Source organism: Calonectris borealis, chromosome 1 (genome assembly GCF_964195595.1).
Source record: "Calonectris borealis chromosome 1, bCalBor7.hap1.2, whole genome shotgun sequence".
In the NCBI taxonomy this organism is placed as follows: domain Eukaryota; kingdom Metazoa; phylum Chordata; class Aves; order Procellariiformes; family Procellariidae; genus Calonectris; species Calonectris borealis.
This window is the reverse complement of record NC_134312.1, coordinates 75,800,158-75,816,214: the sequence shown is the minus strand read 5'-3', so window position 1 is coordinate 75,816,214 and position 16,057 is coordinate 75,800,158. Positions and strand designations below refer to the sequence as shown.

Genomic DNA, 16,057 nt, shown 5'->3' with positions numbered 1-16,057 from the left:
AATAGAAGTTATCATTAGGATTGATAGTTATTGATGCATATGATTAAACAATCAGCAGCGGATGCTAGAATATACCGCTATCCTGAGATTTCCCTTTAAACCTCCCCCTGATTCATACTGTAGGTTCTATTAAATTAACTTTTAATTTACTGATTTTTAAATTAAGAAACTCAAGATTTTGAAATTCAGGTGCCTATACAGAAGTAACTAAACACATGCTGTGATGCTCAGGTATTTGCCAAACCTTCTAAGAACTGATGCTGTAGTTGCTGAGTATTTTTGCAAAAGTGACCATTCAGTGAGCTTCCTTTGTGTTCTTACTCCTGTAAAGTTTCATCCATCTATTGCATCTGCTATTACCTTCTTGCAAGATTACTTCATCTATAAGTAAAATAGTGAAGAATTAACTTCCCCCCCCCTTTCTCTTGATAGCATGTTCCAGCATTGTTTTACCAGAAAAAAAAAAAAATCTGGTAATTGAAAGGAAGAAAATAAGATTTCCATGATAAAGGTATACCAAGCAACCTACTCAACATAAATTTTATTAATTGTATAAAGTTTGTACTTGGTACTTGAACTGAAGGGGAACCCTCTTCCTCAACAAATAAAGTGACAGTAGAATAGTTTGATCAAGGATTTAATTTCAAGAAAAAATTCTGGTGATGTAGCACCCAGTGAAGCACAGGGTATTAATCAATTATTCCCCCTCAACTTCATTAAAAATCTGTTCTTCTGCTCCCACTTCAAAATTTGTAGCTGATTTATCATGTTGGACCCAGAGTGGGATGTTTCTGTAAGCCTCAGAGTTATCACCAGTGAATTACAGGCTTATCTGTGACACAGGCCACAGAAGTCTAAATACACGAAGGAACACCCACTCCACTATTCCTTTCACAAAGGAAGTGGTGTGTGAACAAGCAGACCTGAAATCCTGGATACATTACCAGGCATATGTTTTTTTCCATATGCACCTTACTCAAGTATGCACACACACCAATTAAAGAGATAGATCTGATTGCTCTTTTCCTATAGAAAAGTCTGTATTTTTAACTCCTCATTACAGGCCTCATCAGGTGAATGTATAAATCAAATTTTGTTAGAAGTACCCTGAATAAAAGATTTTTTTTTCTTCTTAGTCAATACATTTTGCATTATCATCTCTAACGTTCACTATGTTTATAGCCATTTTTTTAAATTAAGTAATTCATAGGGAATTTCAATATATTATACATCTGTGACAAGTTTCCCCAAAGCACAGTTTGTTTGTCTGCTGCATTTGAGTACAGAATCATTAGATTCTGTATAAAATTCAGCTTCTGGAAAACTGAGAACTTACCCTAGAATTTAGAGAAAGGTCATATCAGCTTGCCCTACCCCATCTGTTTAAACAAAGATTCTGCAGTGGCCAGAAAAAGAGATGCAGAGAAAGTCCTAGATGTTCTGTATTTATCCAGTAGAAGTCCTATAAAGGCAAGCAAAAAATGTTATTAAAAAAAAAAAATCACTTAAGAGTAAGGATTTATTTACACCTCTGGTTTAATTGCTGGAAGTATCAGCAAGGCAATCCCATTATGGTGATGGTGGTTGTGTGGTACAAACACCTCTCAAAAAGAAAAAGAAAATAAACAAAACGACAGAATCCTTCAGGCTGGAAGGACCCGCAGGAGTCCAGCCTCCTGCCCAAAGCAAAGCCAACACTCAATTCAGACCAGGTTGCTTTCACCAGCTGGGTCTTGAAAACTGACTCAAAGGATGAAGATGCTTCTCTAGAAGATGAAAGCCTCTGATTCTTTACATATGGTCATTAATAATGACACAGTTCAGAGGTCACTTACTCAGACTAGCCCTAAGACAGTGACAAATCTTGATCTTTTTCTTTGTTAAATACCTTCAGAGTTAATGAAGTTCAGAGCCACTGAGTTACTCCAGTTTTCCAAGACACTCCAAAAGCTTTTCTTAAAGTGCAAAAAGTATCCCCTGTTATTAATGCTTAATACATTTTTAATCAAGTCATGTTCACTCACAAGTGAGTCACGAGTAAACCTATACACGCGGAGTTGAAGTTAAGTCTCAGAAGACAACTAGCGTTGACTCATTTAAAAAAGCAGCTGGGTTTCTCACAGCCTGGGACCAGTGTCTTCAAGTGGAGTAAGTCAACTTGAATTTCATATGAATGACATATGTAAATAAGCTTGCACATTAGTTTTTAATGTGAATTGTCACAATTCCATCGCTTTCCCACAATTCAAGATACAATACTAATCAGTTACCACAGACAAACCCAAATAAGTAAACACACAAAAGCAAACTTACGTAAGAAGTGATTTGTGTCACAAAATTTGTTTGGGGATGATAGTTCCTATAGACTTACACCAAATCACCGTTTACCTCATTTTCTACCACTTACGTTTCTGATGCTTCAAATAATCTCAGCATTTATTGACTGTATTGAGTGTAAGAGCATCTCGCATGAAGACCAACACATTTATTCTTACATATAGTATAATTTTTAACAGCATAAGCTGACAAAGTAACACATTTTTACAGGCCTACATAAATCCATACTTTAAGCCTTTTTTTTTCTTTCCAAATAAAACCCCCACATCTGTCAAATGTGCACAAAGCAGCTCACGTCATATACAAATCCCAGGAGGTATAAGAAAGATAAAAATAGGTGACTTGAGATGTTTGGGAGTTTCAATACTCACTGACCAAAACCTGGTAAGAGTTAATTTTAAAAAATAAAAAAGACAAAGAAACACAGCCAGCAGGGTATCTGTCTTTGAGCGTTAGCCCATAATCATAAACTGCATCTCCTCTTCCCAGTCTGCTCTCAAGACCAAACCAGAAAAGGCAATACTGTAAGAGGCAGGCAACTTGGTACCACACAGTTCTCCAACAGCAGCACAGGAGGTGCCAGGCTTCTTTCTGCGGGCTTCCTACAGCACAGGAGACTGCAGAGAGATCCTTGTGCTCCCATCAACAAGTACAAAGGACAAGCCCTGGGTAAGGGAATCCCATTTAGCCGAAGAAGTTCCGAAGTTCCACGCACTTCCTAAGGACGATTCTTCCTCAAAGTCTCCCAGGCAACTCATGCTGTTGAAGCTTATGCAAAGATTCACCATATATCTTTACAGTCATCAAAGAAAGTTCATTTTGGATTAAGGTATTATATTCCATATCAGCAGAGTCATGAATATAAGTCTTAAATAAAATTAAGCATGCTAATAAAATGATAGAAATTTTGAAATAACTGAGAATTCAACCAAAAAACCTGAAATTTACCTAAGAGGCAAATGTAGACACAAGTCACCAATTCAGACATGTTCAAGCTCTGCCTCAGGTTCACACGCTGTCAAATCGGTCTGCGCAAATAAGTACTAGCAGTGCAAACAATATTGTTACAGACAAATTTCATAGACATGCCTGGCCTTCATTTTAGTGAAACTAAGTCACATGAACAAAACACGGAAAGAACATACCTCAATACATCCACAGGGTTCAGCCTGAAAAATGCCTTTGAGATTAACAGAAACCATTTGCATCTCAAGAGTGCTAAAGAGTACAAGGTAACCAGTCAGACACCCTGATGATGGGCTCACCATAGCAAAACAGAACCTAAAGTCCTTCCTGCAAAACTGTTGGTAAAAAATTTCTCAAAGGATACTCTCATCAATTTGCTACTACATGGACTTTAAAAAAACAACCAAACAGTAAAAGCTTGTAGGTTAGTATTGTTGGTTCTTTACTTTGTGATCTCTTTGAAAATCAGCATAAATTCTCAACATCAGGAATAAATCCATGTCCTGGTTCCGGCTGGGACAGAGTTAACTTTCTTCCCAGTAGCTTGAGGGGTGTGCTGTGTTTTGGGTTTAGTGTGAAAGGAGCGTTGATGGCCCATTGATGCTTTAGCTGTTGCTGGGTGGTGCTTGCACCGGGGTGGGGGGGGGGGTGGGGGGGCACAGCCGGGGTGGTGGACCCAGCTGGCCAATGGGGTATTCTATACCATGTGACATCATGCTCAGTATAAAAAACGGGGGGGGGGGGGGGCGGGCTCGCGCCCCCCCCCCCCAATTCGTGACACGCGGTCAGCGAGCAGTTGCATTGTGCATCGCCTGTTTTGTGTATTCTGTTATTGTTGTTGTTCTCATTGTTATTATTACTGTTCTACTTTGTTTTATTTCAATTATTAAACTCAATTAAATTATTTTTATCTCAACCCAGGAGCTTTCCTACTTGTGCCCTCCCGATTCTCTCCCCCATCCCACCGGAGAGGGGGGTGAGCAAGCGGCTGCGTGGGGTTTATTTGCTGGCTGGGGTTAAACCATAACAATCCATTACAGGAAATCATATGATCAAGACAGATTTTTTTTTAAAAAATGGCTATAGAAATGCACAGGAGTCAAAATACTCACTAAATTTGCCTTGGCTTTAATGTCTCACTTCAACATCAAGTTTAGCAGAAAGGACCCATGTTGGGCCATACAGCTATTTCCATTTTTCTAACAAGCACAGGACTGACTTTATTAAAACTGGTTGCAGAAGTCAGTAAGACACGGAACACACCACAGAGCAAGATGACCAACTGTACATACAGCAAAATTATTTTGAAGTTCCATCAGGCATAAGAACACACAAAGCCTCATAAAAAAAGCTCTGTATGCTCTAACAGTATTAGAGCACTGGTCAATACAGTTACTCTTTTGTAGGAAAAGCTGAAGTAGGAGTTGCAGGAAAAGATGCTGTAAGAGTAGCTAGTAGTTTCTTACTTGCTACACAGCATCTAGGTACCAACTCTTAGATTACACTTTACATACACACTTTGCAACTGCTAGAATCAGCAAGGCAAACTAACAATTCACCACTACCTCTGAAACCAATTAACAAGCTTGTAACGTAATACACTCTTCTAGTTAGCACTTTTGACATAGCTGTGTCCACTTACAAGATGAGCCTTTCCTTTGACACTTATTCCTTAAAAGGTCATTCATAAAGTACTGTTGTTAAGTATGCCATAAAAACGTGACGTTTTAGATTTCTCTTTGCTTGAGATTCTTGCCAGCAGAGCTGCTATGTGCATGCTGCTATCCCACTCAAGGTGCTAGGTATATCAGGTTAGGTTAACATCTTTTACAGAAGTTTCCCCTGACTTACGTGACAGTCACAGCACACAGGCACAGTTACTGACAGTTATGCTCATGCTCGTAGGTGGCACCTTGTTTAACCACCATAACCGTACATCTATGCCTTTGCAACTTCAGAACAACATCCTGCTGTTAAGCATTTCAGAATACTGACAGAAGTGGTCATGTTGACACACAAGTTAATCAAGTACTTGTTTGCAGAGCAGGACTTCATTACAGCGAGATCTTGCTGGCATTGCCAACAGTCTCCTTGACTCAGGATAGGACATACACATATTAACTGCTGGTTTAAGGTCTAATTAGTCATCTAGTAGCTATACCTTTTACATTTTCATGAAAAAAGCCGCTGAGAAGTAGTGGTTGGATATCCAAAGGAAGTTTGCCCTGTAATCTTGTACTAAGGTTTGTACTATGAATGAAGCATCTCAGTTAGCTCCCTCCTAATATTAAAATCAAACCAGAGAGATTCTCATCCGCCCAGTACTTGAAATCCCAGCAAATAAGAAGAGACTCAACAGTACTGCTACACATCGTGACATCACACTTTTTATGATCATCACAAGGGATTCAAATAATACCATCCACTGATCTAAAAAACAGTCCTTTTTTTTCGTGAGATCCCAGTTTCAGATTGTGTCCAAACTTGTGTTAGCTCCACTTCCTAACTGTGGGGCTCAGAAGCCAACCCCTTCTGGTAAGCCCCAGAGCTGAAACAGAAGTCCTGTTGGGCTTGGGATTCCACATGGGTCATGGTGCATATGAGGGAAGCATTGTCTGTTCACAAAAGCCACCTACCCATGTCACTCTATTGAGCAATAGGATCCATTCTCAAAACTGGGGACTGATGAGATATATCCCATCTGATGGAAAGCTGGGAAGCCATTATCCACCTTTTTCATGTCAGAGAACATTTTACAGCAGGAATGTAGGGAGGACATTTCAGATACTACAGCACAATCTTCCTCTTGTTTAATTTTGCACTCCATTATAGCAAAACTGTCTTCCGCCTACCACATGCTTTATGTCCACGTGAGGAAGAAAAAGAAGGGTACTCTTAAAAATAGCGTATACATTGAATGTTATTCTCATTCATACTAGTCAAGCTGAAGATAATGGAGGTTAATTTGAAATGTTGTCTTCCAAAGTAAAATACAGTTTGTCCAGAGATCATTATGGACTATTAAAGTAAATTTTGGTCAGAAAGCATATAGATTGCTAATTATTTAGGCTTTTGCATATGCATTTAGAATGACAAGTATGAAGGGCACTACAAAATAGGAAAAAAATACCCTTGCTGCATATATTTAAATAAATCCAGTCATCCTCTTCTCTGCTATCCACATAATTAAAGCAAGTACGTCTTTACAAAAGTTGAGGAAAATTATTTAAGTCTTTTAAAACAAAATAATATTGTCTAGAGGTGACAGAACATTTCTCAAGCAATTAGGAAGCCATAAGCCTAAGACAGGAAAGTACATTTGCCATTTCCTTCTATTTATGTCACATTTTTACCTTACAGTGTATAAATACATTTTAAAAGCCATTAATGTTTACTACACAAAACAAAGTTTGAACTTACATGCCCTTATTATATTAGTGATTTATGCTCAGGGAGGGAAACATAGGGCTCTTACAACAGGTAATATTGGTATATTGTAATATGGAAATATAGCCACTGCAGTTCCTTACCCTCTGCTGAGGACAGATATTTTTGTCATGACAAGTAGTGTACACAGAAAATATTTACCTGCCATAGGCATTTTAGTATTAGAGTCAAACTAAAAAAAAACCTAAGGAATTTGACTGTATTTGACTGTTCTACACATCTGTAATGGTTAATGTTTCTAAGCAGCTCCTGGAAAAATAATCAAAGCTGAAGAGTGAAGGGAAAAGCAGCAGATAAATGGAACTAAGAATCTTGTCAAGAAAGATAAAAACGTGATTAGAGGTCAGTGAAGGACAAGGGCAGAGAGGGGAAGAATTCTAGAAAATTCCTGGCTGGGGTTTCCTATAAGGGTAAGGCAGAGAGCTGCCAGAAACAAACACACTATCTCCCGGGGAGCAGGGGGAATGAGTACCGACAGGATGTCAGGATCACAACAGGACAGGTGCTCCATGTAAGTTAAACCCAACTCCAGGACAAGGAAACAGCAAAGCAAGCGTCCCCCTTGCCGCCCCTGGCTCCAAACAGCTCGGCAGCAGAGGAATTAGAGGAATGCCTCTATCTGCAGCTGTGAGAAATGGAGAAAGTCCCAGTATCTTCCGCCTCCCCCCATCAAAAAGCAAATGCTGCACTGCAACCAAAGAAACACCTAGAAAGCCACTAGTTCATGAACAAGTATTTAGGAAGCCTTATGGCAGAGCAGAAAGAAGTGGCAGTGCTGTCAGACACACGGAGCACATGAACAATTCTCAAACTGAAAGTGTTAACAGAACGACAGCAGGTGCAGTGGGAAACTGGCAACATCGGGTTGAGGAAGAGCCCCATATTTTAACAGGCACACTGCAAATTCAACATCTGGCAAGACAGACCAGGAGAGGATATTCCGGACTACACACAACCACACAGATGACACAGGCAGGTCACTGACAGGGCCTCTGAGCAGGACACTGGTCTGGAAGGCAGCAGACTGCGTTTCCAGCTCGCCCTGCCGTGCCACGCGGGCAGGTCACGCTCTCACCAGCCTTCCGTTCCGGCCATGACAGGAGGGGAGCCTCACCTCAGCAGCACTCGCACAGAGTCCAGCAGTAGAGGTCAGGATCTCATTCAAGGCCTCCAAATACTACAGTAACAAATCACTGCTGATGAGTTGTTTTGCAATGCATCACAAACAGAAGACCAGCAAGTCTTAAGAGACCAAACACCCAGAAAAACCTTCTGTCTTGCTAAAAGTTTAAGTAAACCAAAACCACCACTTGAGTACTTTTTAAAGTGTGATTCTTGGCTGCTGGTGAGAGCCCAGCTTCCTCCCACCCTACCCAGGAAAGCTGAGCCTCCTCCCTTAACTTCTGCTACAGAACATGACCCATTGTGCACAGAACTTCAGTTCACTGACGGCAAACTCACAATCAAGCCTTCTCCCATACCACATATCATCTTGAAGGTGTGCTCCCTTTATCTTCTTGCCTTGCTTGCAGGGACTGCAAGTTCCTCTGCTTAAGTAAAAAAACAAAGGAGGCAACTAGTCAGCTTTTCCTGCTAATAAGCAGCAGGCCTAAGGTAGAGTATTATCTTAATTCTTAAGTTACGAGGTGGGACTGAGTTTTCTTGCACCAGATCACCCTTGCAGATGTCCATCCTACTTGTATTAAAAGGCCTCTAAAGAGAGTTCGCCACAGTCTCACACAGAAAAGCTTAATTCCACGTACCGCTGCTGTATTCTATATCAAGTTGGTTGCCTTCTGGTCTGTTCCTGGGAAAAAAGGGAACAGTCACATACCATATTTGTTATGTCAACTTTGCACATATTTCATTTTGTCATCCCCTTAAGTCTTCCATTCTTGGAAGAAAAGCCCAAACACTTTTTATTTATGTTCTATCTCAGTTTGAAACAAAGGCTAAATTCACAGGACATGAGGTGAGCAGGTAAACTGGTAAGCAAATACAGGAATTGCAGTGAAAGAACACTGGTAAGAAGACAGAAAATTACTTTTCTATTCAGACTATTTTGTAAATTCTTGTTAATTCAGTCATTTTTCTGACAGATCTGGTTCACTAGAATGAGTTCTGATGAAAGATTTTACTACGTTATTTACCAACTCCTTCAAAAAAAAAGAAAAGATCAATGTTCCCTTGTGTGATGAATAGCCTTTGTTATCTCTTTGGAGTATCAGGTTACCAATTCCAATCCCATTAATAGCTTGAAAGCATTGCATTGTATTCAGTGACTGTTCTTTGTTAGTCCTGTTGCTCATCAGTGCTGATTCCACTACTTCAAATCCATCGTCTCAAACACGCAGCTTATTCATTAGAATTTTCTGTCCTTGCTCCCAACGAAACCAGTGCAAAGGCTTTGATTGACTTGGAGCTGTGGATGAAGCCCAAAGCAAGCACACACAAACACACAACATGGAGGGAGCGGTTCTGATGAGCGAGAATGTGTTTTAAAAAGCAACACAATCACTTTCTGATGAGCAAGGACAAGGGCATCCCACTACTGCCATATGTTTTTCTCCAGATGCCAGTTATTCCAGGTAGTAGTGCTAGTTAATATTGCCAGCCATACAGCTGCAAAGGCACTTTTAAGCATTGGTATCTTGATTCCCAGTATCAACTTTTAAATATTATTAGCTGTGGCATCTTCTTACTTTCTTCTCCAGGAAGAGTTTGACATCTGCAGATGTCTGATGAGTTCCTTACTGTCCTCCTCTCCTTCACATGTGCTGTAGAAGCAGGAGAAGCAAGACAAGGATCTCCAAGGATCTTACAAGTCTTTAAGAAGTACAGGCCAAAAAAAAGGTGCAATTTAGTACAGAACTGGGGGATTTGAGTCTCTAAGAATACTCTCCCCTCTATTTGCAATGAAAACTGCTTTCTTTATATTGTTCACTTAATGCCACACCAGTCAGAGTTAACATTAGTATTAATCTACTGGAAAATAGCTATAAATTCACTGATTGCCAAATTACATGCAGCTTTTCTATGGCTTTAAGCTTAATATTAAGAAACACAAACTGACAAAAAAAAAAATCTACTTTTTAGAAAGCAACAAAGAATGCTTTGCTCTCAATCTCAGTTTACTTAAAAGGAGGTGATCACAATCAGTACAGGCATGGCAGGAGGGAGGGGAAGGGAGAGGAGAGAAAGCAGATACAATCTGTTGAAGATCCCCAAACAGTCCAGTGACAAGAACAACAGACTCTCCAACTCCTAAAGCCACACTGTCTCCCCACTTTGGCACAGACACAAAACATCTGGCTGCCTAGTGGAATTACAGCCTTTCCTTATCCGTGCTCATGAAACTGCTGACTGACGATAAAACGTAAAGTTTCAAAAGGTTGCTCCGGAAACTCCAAACCTCCTTTGAATAACAGCTTGAAAACGTTGACAAACACTTCAGGAGTCCAAAAATCTTTTAGCAAAAGACTTTCAGTTCAGCTGAAACAAAAGGAAGTTACAGCTCTTAAGACTAAAGGGAAGCATACAATAAAAAGAAAGCACCAACACTGCCTCACGATTTTAAAACTGGATGATCTAGAGACACAGCAAGGTGCATGCTGGAAACACATCAGGTACTGTTGCAGTATGGGAAGTGAGATGCAAGGTTACACCTAGTACAGCTTTCAAAGCAAGTAAATGAATTTAAACTACAATGTCAGCCCTGGAGCAAGGGCAGAAGCTGGATGGAAGTCAGTTACATTACACATTTCTAGAAGTTTCCCTCCCCTCTCCACTCAAAGGACTAGTAAGGCATTAAAATCTGATGTCTCAAAATATCAAAAAACCATCACGACTGCCAACACTGGGAGAAAGAACTATCCTTTCAAAGGCATAAATGTCACATCACACTACAAAGGCAGGAGTAATACTAGAGCAGAGGACAACATTCAAGCTTACCTCTAGAGTTGTGCTGCTTGTTTGCAGGCGAAAAACAAATCCTGGAGTGTCTCACAATTTTTCAAAGTTCAAAGATCCTCTTAGTGCATCTGCATGATCATTTTCCATTCATAAAGAAGATTAAACCCTCTTAACTGAAACACACGTTACTTGCTACAGTACTCATCCCAATCCTCAAAATGAATGTCAGTCCCACACAGAAAAACTTCAAGGACAGTTACAGGTTATCAATAGTTTACTTGTAGTCTCTCTGTTAATATTCCCTTCTGAGTTCCTGTATCTGGGACTATAGAGAGCACATAGGCCATGATTTTAAGATTCAGTTGGCAACCACAAGTTGAAACCTGTCTTGCACTGTGAACTCCAATATCAGAATTTAAATAAAAACACAAATTATAGTACTTGGAATTAGCAGCATCCTATTGTACACAGGTTTTCTTTAATTTGTTACCGTGGATTGAATTGTGGAATATTTCCCCAAACTCATTCTGAAATAGCACAACGTAACTGGCTCCAATCTTTTAAGATAGAGGACTTTACTAGTAAGTTTTGGAACTGAAATGAATTCAGTAATGTATATTGCTAATGCTACCTTTGCAAACACTTGAGTCATCTGTTAACTATCCCGTGTGTTTGGGGAAAAAAGTATTCACCTATATATATATATATTTTTACTCGTCTAAATTACAGATGTAGTTTGTTACATAGGAAAAGGAGACTACAGAGATGACCTTCTGTCCTCATTACCATTCTTCCTTTCTTGTGCTAAAGATAGCATAGAGAGTAAAAATAAATAAATCCTCAATAGCATTAGGAATTAGACAATGTCATGTTGAAAGATACCCTAAATGATGAGCCTTATCTCCTCTCGCTGGCTGAGAGAGCTCTGACCCATAGAGGCGGGGTAGCATGTAAGCCTTCGCTAGGTGGTCTCTTTGCAGTAGGCTCTGTTCCCAGCTGTAATTGCTTGTCAGCCCTAACTGGATGCCTGAACACTCTGGAATAGTTCAGCAAAGTATTTAAACAGATGGATGGTACAGGCCACTGGAACAAAACTCGTTTTTTCTCTGGCCACAGCTCTCTTTCAGCACATTCCTTTGAAGTCTGTGCCACTGAGGAATCAACAACAGCTGAGAAACATGTGTTATCATACAACATTGAGCACAGCAACAATATTGCACAGCAAGACACTTTTGTTCAATAATCCTGGACTATAGAAAGCATTACAATGTCTTTTGTTCTGGGTAAGCCCTTTTTCCAAGCACGACAAGAAAGTAAACAGATTCCTCCCCCCTTTAAGGAGTAACTCAAAAGTAAAAAGGTGAATTAAGCAGATTTCTCAAGTGCCTCCCATCTGAAAGCTTACAGTACCTGTCTCCTCAAGTCCTCTCAGATATGTTCAACGCTCTCCATATTTACGTTATCACAAAGACGACTAGATGCTTACAGAGATCCGAGGGAATAACAGCCCGGAGGGGCTCAGGCTGCAGTGCCCATGGCAGATGTGACAAACCCCTATAAGCTACAGCTCAAACCCACTTTCCTTTCCCAAGCAGGACAAGCTCTGTGATCTCAGCTTCACAGGTAACAAACTGGAGAGAGAAGCAGCAGCACGGCACCGCACGGCACAGGCAGGCCAATCTCCCCCGTCCCCATACTTTACCAGTACAGAAAAAGATGACAACAGTAACAGGAGAAAACAACATGAATATCCTCTCATCAGCCAGGAAAACTATTCTTGTCAAAACTATTCTTGTCAAAACTGTGAGATCACCATGTGAGATCACAAAGTGAGATCACTTTGAAGGTGGTTAGGAAGGATAGAAAGAATTAGTTATTTATGAAACTGAATTTGAAACTAGGCTAACTGTCCAGATTCAGAAGCACGGAGCTAGCTATGTGCATACGCAAGAGGACAGTAAGTTATAACCCAAAGCTGATGCAGCTGCCTAATAGCAAGTTTCTACAGAATCAAGTCTCTCATTTTTACTGGAGAGAGAGAACTACCTGCAACAGGGTAGAGCCTTGTATTTACAAAGTTTACAAGTCTCAAACATTACAGGAAGGCTGGCATTGAGATTATAATACGTCCCATTATGCTGTCCAGTCCCAACCCCGGCATGAAAAAAAATACAAGAAAACCTGAGCTTTCAAAAAACCACACAACCCTTACCTTTAATTTCAAGATAGAGATCTTAAAGACTTAAAAACCCAGGCAAAAACCTAAAATTAGAAAGCAAACAAAAAACCCACATGTACTAAGCCAATCTCATAACTAGAGAGCTCACAAAAAAAATATACCAGGAACTGCATGTATCACGCTGAGGGGGGTCCTCAGCCCAGTCCCCACAAAGCAGTTTTCCACCCTGCAATTCAATTTAATAGAGTTTCTTTCTGGAGAGGCCAACAGTGCCCTTCAAATTCAGCTTGAGGCAGACTGTTAAGGTACCACCGAAGAAGCATGCACTGATACTGTCAGAGATATAAAGGGGATAAAAATAACTCTAGTCTCAAAACCATTACAGCAATGCAAAAATCTTACGCCGCTCTCAAAATAAGTGACGATGATCAAGAATTCTACTTTACAACTTTCGAAGAATGAATATTAGCACAAGCAAAACTATCACCCGACCAGCATTCAAAACCACAACTAAACAAGGAGTAATGCATTTACATGTAATTATTCTTAAAATCATGTGTAAAAGCACTTAACAGAGATGCAGGAAAATCCCCATATCCTATGAGGTGCAGGCTGGAAGGCAGCTTAGGCAGAGGTCACACTGCCATGCGATGGCAGAAGCAGGAACAGAACCCACCATCCTCAGCTCTGCATTTCAGCAACTAAATCTCCTTTTTTCTATCTAACATGTTTCTTTTCAGGGCTTCCCTCAAAAGGATTTTAAAAAGTTATGCTAACCCACTTAATTTGGCTCTTTAGAATTATTGGTGCTGTTTCCAGAAACAGTCCAAGGTACAGTTTTAAAAGACTTAAACTTCTTGCTAATATGACTTGTTATTTTTCTCCTTTTATTTCCCCCTATCCCAAAGTTTTTCATCTCCAGAAAAGATAAAGAAGTTTAATTCAAACAACTGATCAAATTCTGTTGGACTTGTGGGGGTGGGGAAGGAGAAGGACAGAGAGATTACTTAAGTGTAACCACCTTAACTCTCTTAGCTGTCCTAAAGGGCATACAACTAAACGCTATGAATGCCAAGCAATCACTTCAGTTCCATCAGCAATTCATCACATATCAAATAATTTTTTGCTAGAAGATACAAAGATAAGTATTTCTAGTTTAATGTCTAGCTTACTTTCTAATTAGGTATCATCAAACAAAATTCAATCTGAAATGGTATTTTCTCTCTTCTTTAAAGAGAGAGGAAAAAAAGTAGGGCTTACTTAATTTGCAATTTAGCCGCGTAACCTTTAGCCGTCTTCTGGAATGGTATCTATCATCAGAGGTAATGCAACACAACCAAGATCCACACTGTTTCCTTCTGACCTAAAAAGTTGATGTTTTATTCATAAACTACATACTCTCTACCGAAAAAGACTTAGCCCCTTACTTTTACAATACTTAACACAATCACACCACTACCAAACACAATTAACTGGGAGCTTGAAAAACCTTAAACAGGTGTCTTTGCAGAAATCATTAGGCAATTGATGTACTTGCTCCCTACAGCCTGGCACATACTTAATTTTAACGTGTGATGCTGACTAGAGCTGTGGCAGAAGCTTGTGAGGTCCGAACCAGACTTCATAAACCACACGACAACACTTTTTGACATGGATGTAAGCAGTTTCCAGCAATTTTGTTAATTTGGGATGGAAAGCGTGACAGGTGTAATTCTAAAGGCGACACCAAAACCTGTAACCTTGCCCCTGCCTTCTGATTTTCCACACTGATGAAACCCATGAGCAATACCGAACCACAATTTAGCACACCGCTCTGTTGGCATATTAAAACACCACTTTGCTGAACAGAAAATAGGCTAGCACACACCAGACTACTACAACCCCAAACCGGACCCTGGACCAGACCTTCCCAACAATAATTTAGAGCTGCATAAACCAAGGAGCAGGATCCATTTTCTTACCCTTTAAAGTTCATGCCTCTTTATTGTCCTACTGTACTGTATTTGCTTAAGCTTTTCTCATCAATCGTCTCCCACTCCCCACCCCCCGAAAAAAACCCCAAAATCTCACACATTCCCTGCTGGCAAAACAGATTTTCTTTTAATCTTTTTTTCTTACTGGTGGAGGGAAAGAGAGAGGGAGGGGTTGGGGCAGGCATAAGAGAGATTAATCGTGAAACAAATCGGCACTATCTGGAGAGGGGAAAAAAAAGACCAAAACACACAGTCCACGTCGCAAAAAAAAAAAAAAAAAAAAAGAGAGAGAAAGAAAGCAAGAATAATAGGTTTAATTTTCTTTTCGGGGACAGTAAGAGAGAAGGGAAAAAAAGAAAACTACTACAAAGATTTCCCTGTGTAAGAAAAGTAGCTTGTGAACTCCCTTTCCCAAGGACACAGAGAAACACCGCTTACTTTTCCACACGATGCCCGAAGGAAGGAGAAAGACAAAACGCCAGGAGAGGGAAAGCTGGCGGGAGCGGGGGAAGAAGCGAAAGGACAGGAACGGGTGCGAGCGGGCAGGAGAGGCGCGTGAGGGGGGACGGGAGAGCCGAAAACGGGGGGGGGGGGAATAAACCAAGCCAAATTGAAAATTCGAGGGGAAGTGGGAAACGGGCAACACCGACAGGAAAGTTGGCGAGTGTGGGCAGAGAGGAGAAGCGGGCAACGGGGGAGAGGCGGCAGAGAAGGGACACCAACCCCGCAGCGGGGACGAACCGAAAGACGCCGAGGAGAGAAGAGACCGGGGCGGGACGCGGAGCCGGGTGGGCTGCGGGAGAGGGGCTGCAGCGGGGGAGGGAGAGAGCGAACAGGGCGGCGAGGGAAGGGGAGGAGGGCGGGCTCCGGCGGGACGAGACCGCGCCGGAGTTGGCCGCGCACTTACCGCTCCCCCGGCGGCGGTTCGGCGCCCGTCCCGCGGCGGCTCCCCAGGCAGCGCCAACGGCCCCAACGGCCGCCGGCTCCGCCTCGCGCCCCGCGGGGGGCGGCGCGGCCGGCCCGCGGCGCAGCGCCCGGGGGCTCGGCTCGGCCCGGCCCTCCGGGGCGCCCCGCTCCTCCCCCGGCCCCGCCGAGCAGCCACCACCGCCTCTCGCCCGGCCGCGCGTGGGTGTCCTCCGCCCGGAGCGGCCGCCCCCGCCTCCTTCCTGCCTCTCCCTCGCTCCCCTTCACCGGGAGAGACATGTAACGGAACTGGGACGCCAGCACGGCATTGTGGGAGCTC

The 16,057-nt window shown here is 41.6% G+C and overlaps 1 protein-coding gene across 1 annotated transcript in view; it reads right to left on the bottom strand.

The window, feature by feature from the left end:
- Positions 1–15,815, bottom strand: part of RASSF8 (Ras association domain family member 8) — a 93,353-nt gene extending 77,538 nt beyond the window's left edge. Inside the window, exon 1 of the mRNA XM_075161118.1 lies at positions 15,722–15,815. The gene's annotated coding sequence lies outside the window, so the exon portion shown is untranslated. The remainder of the gene's footprint in view (positions 1–15,721) is intronic.
- Positions 15,816–16,057: the final 242 nt, after the last annotated feature.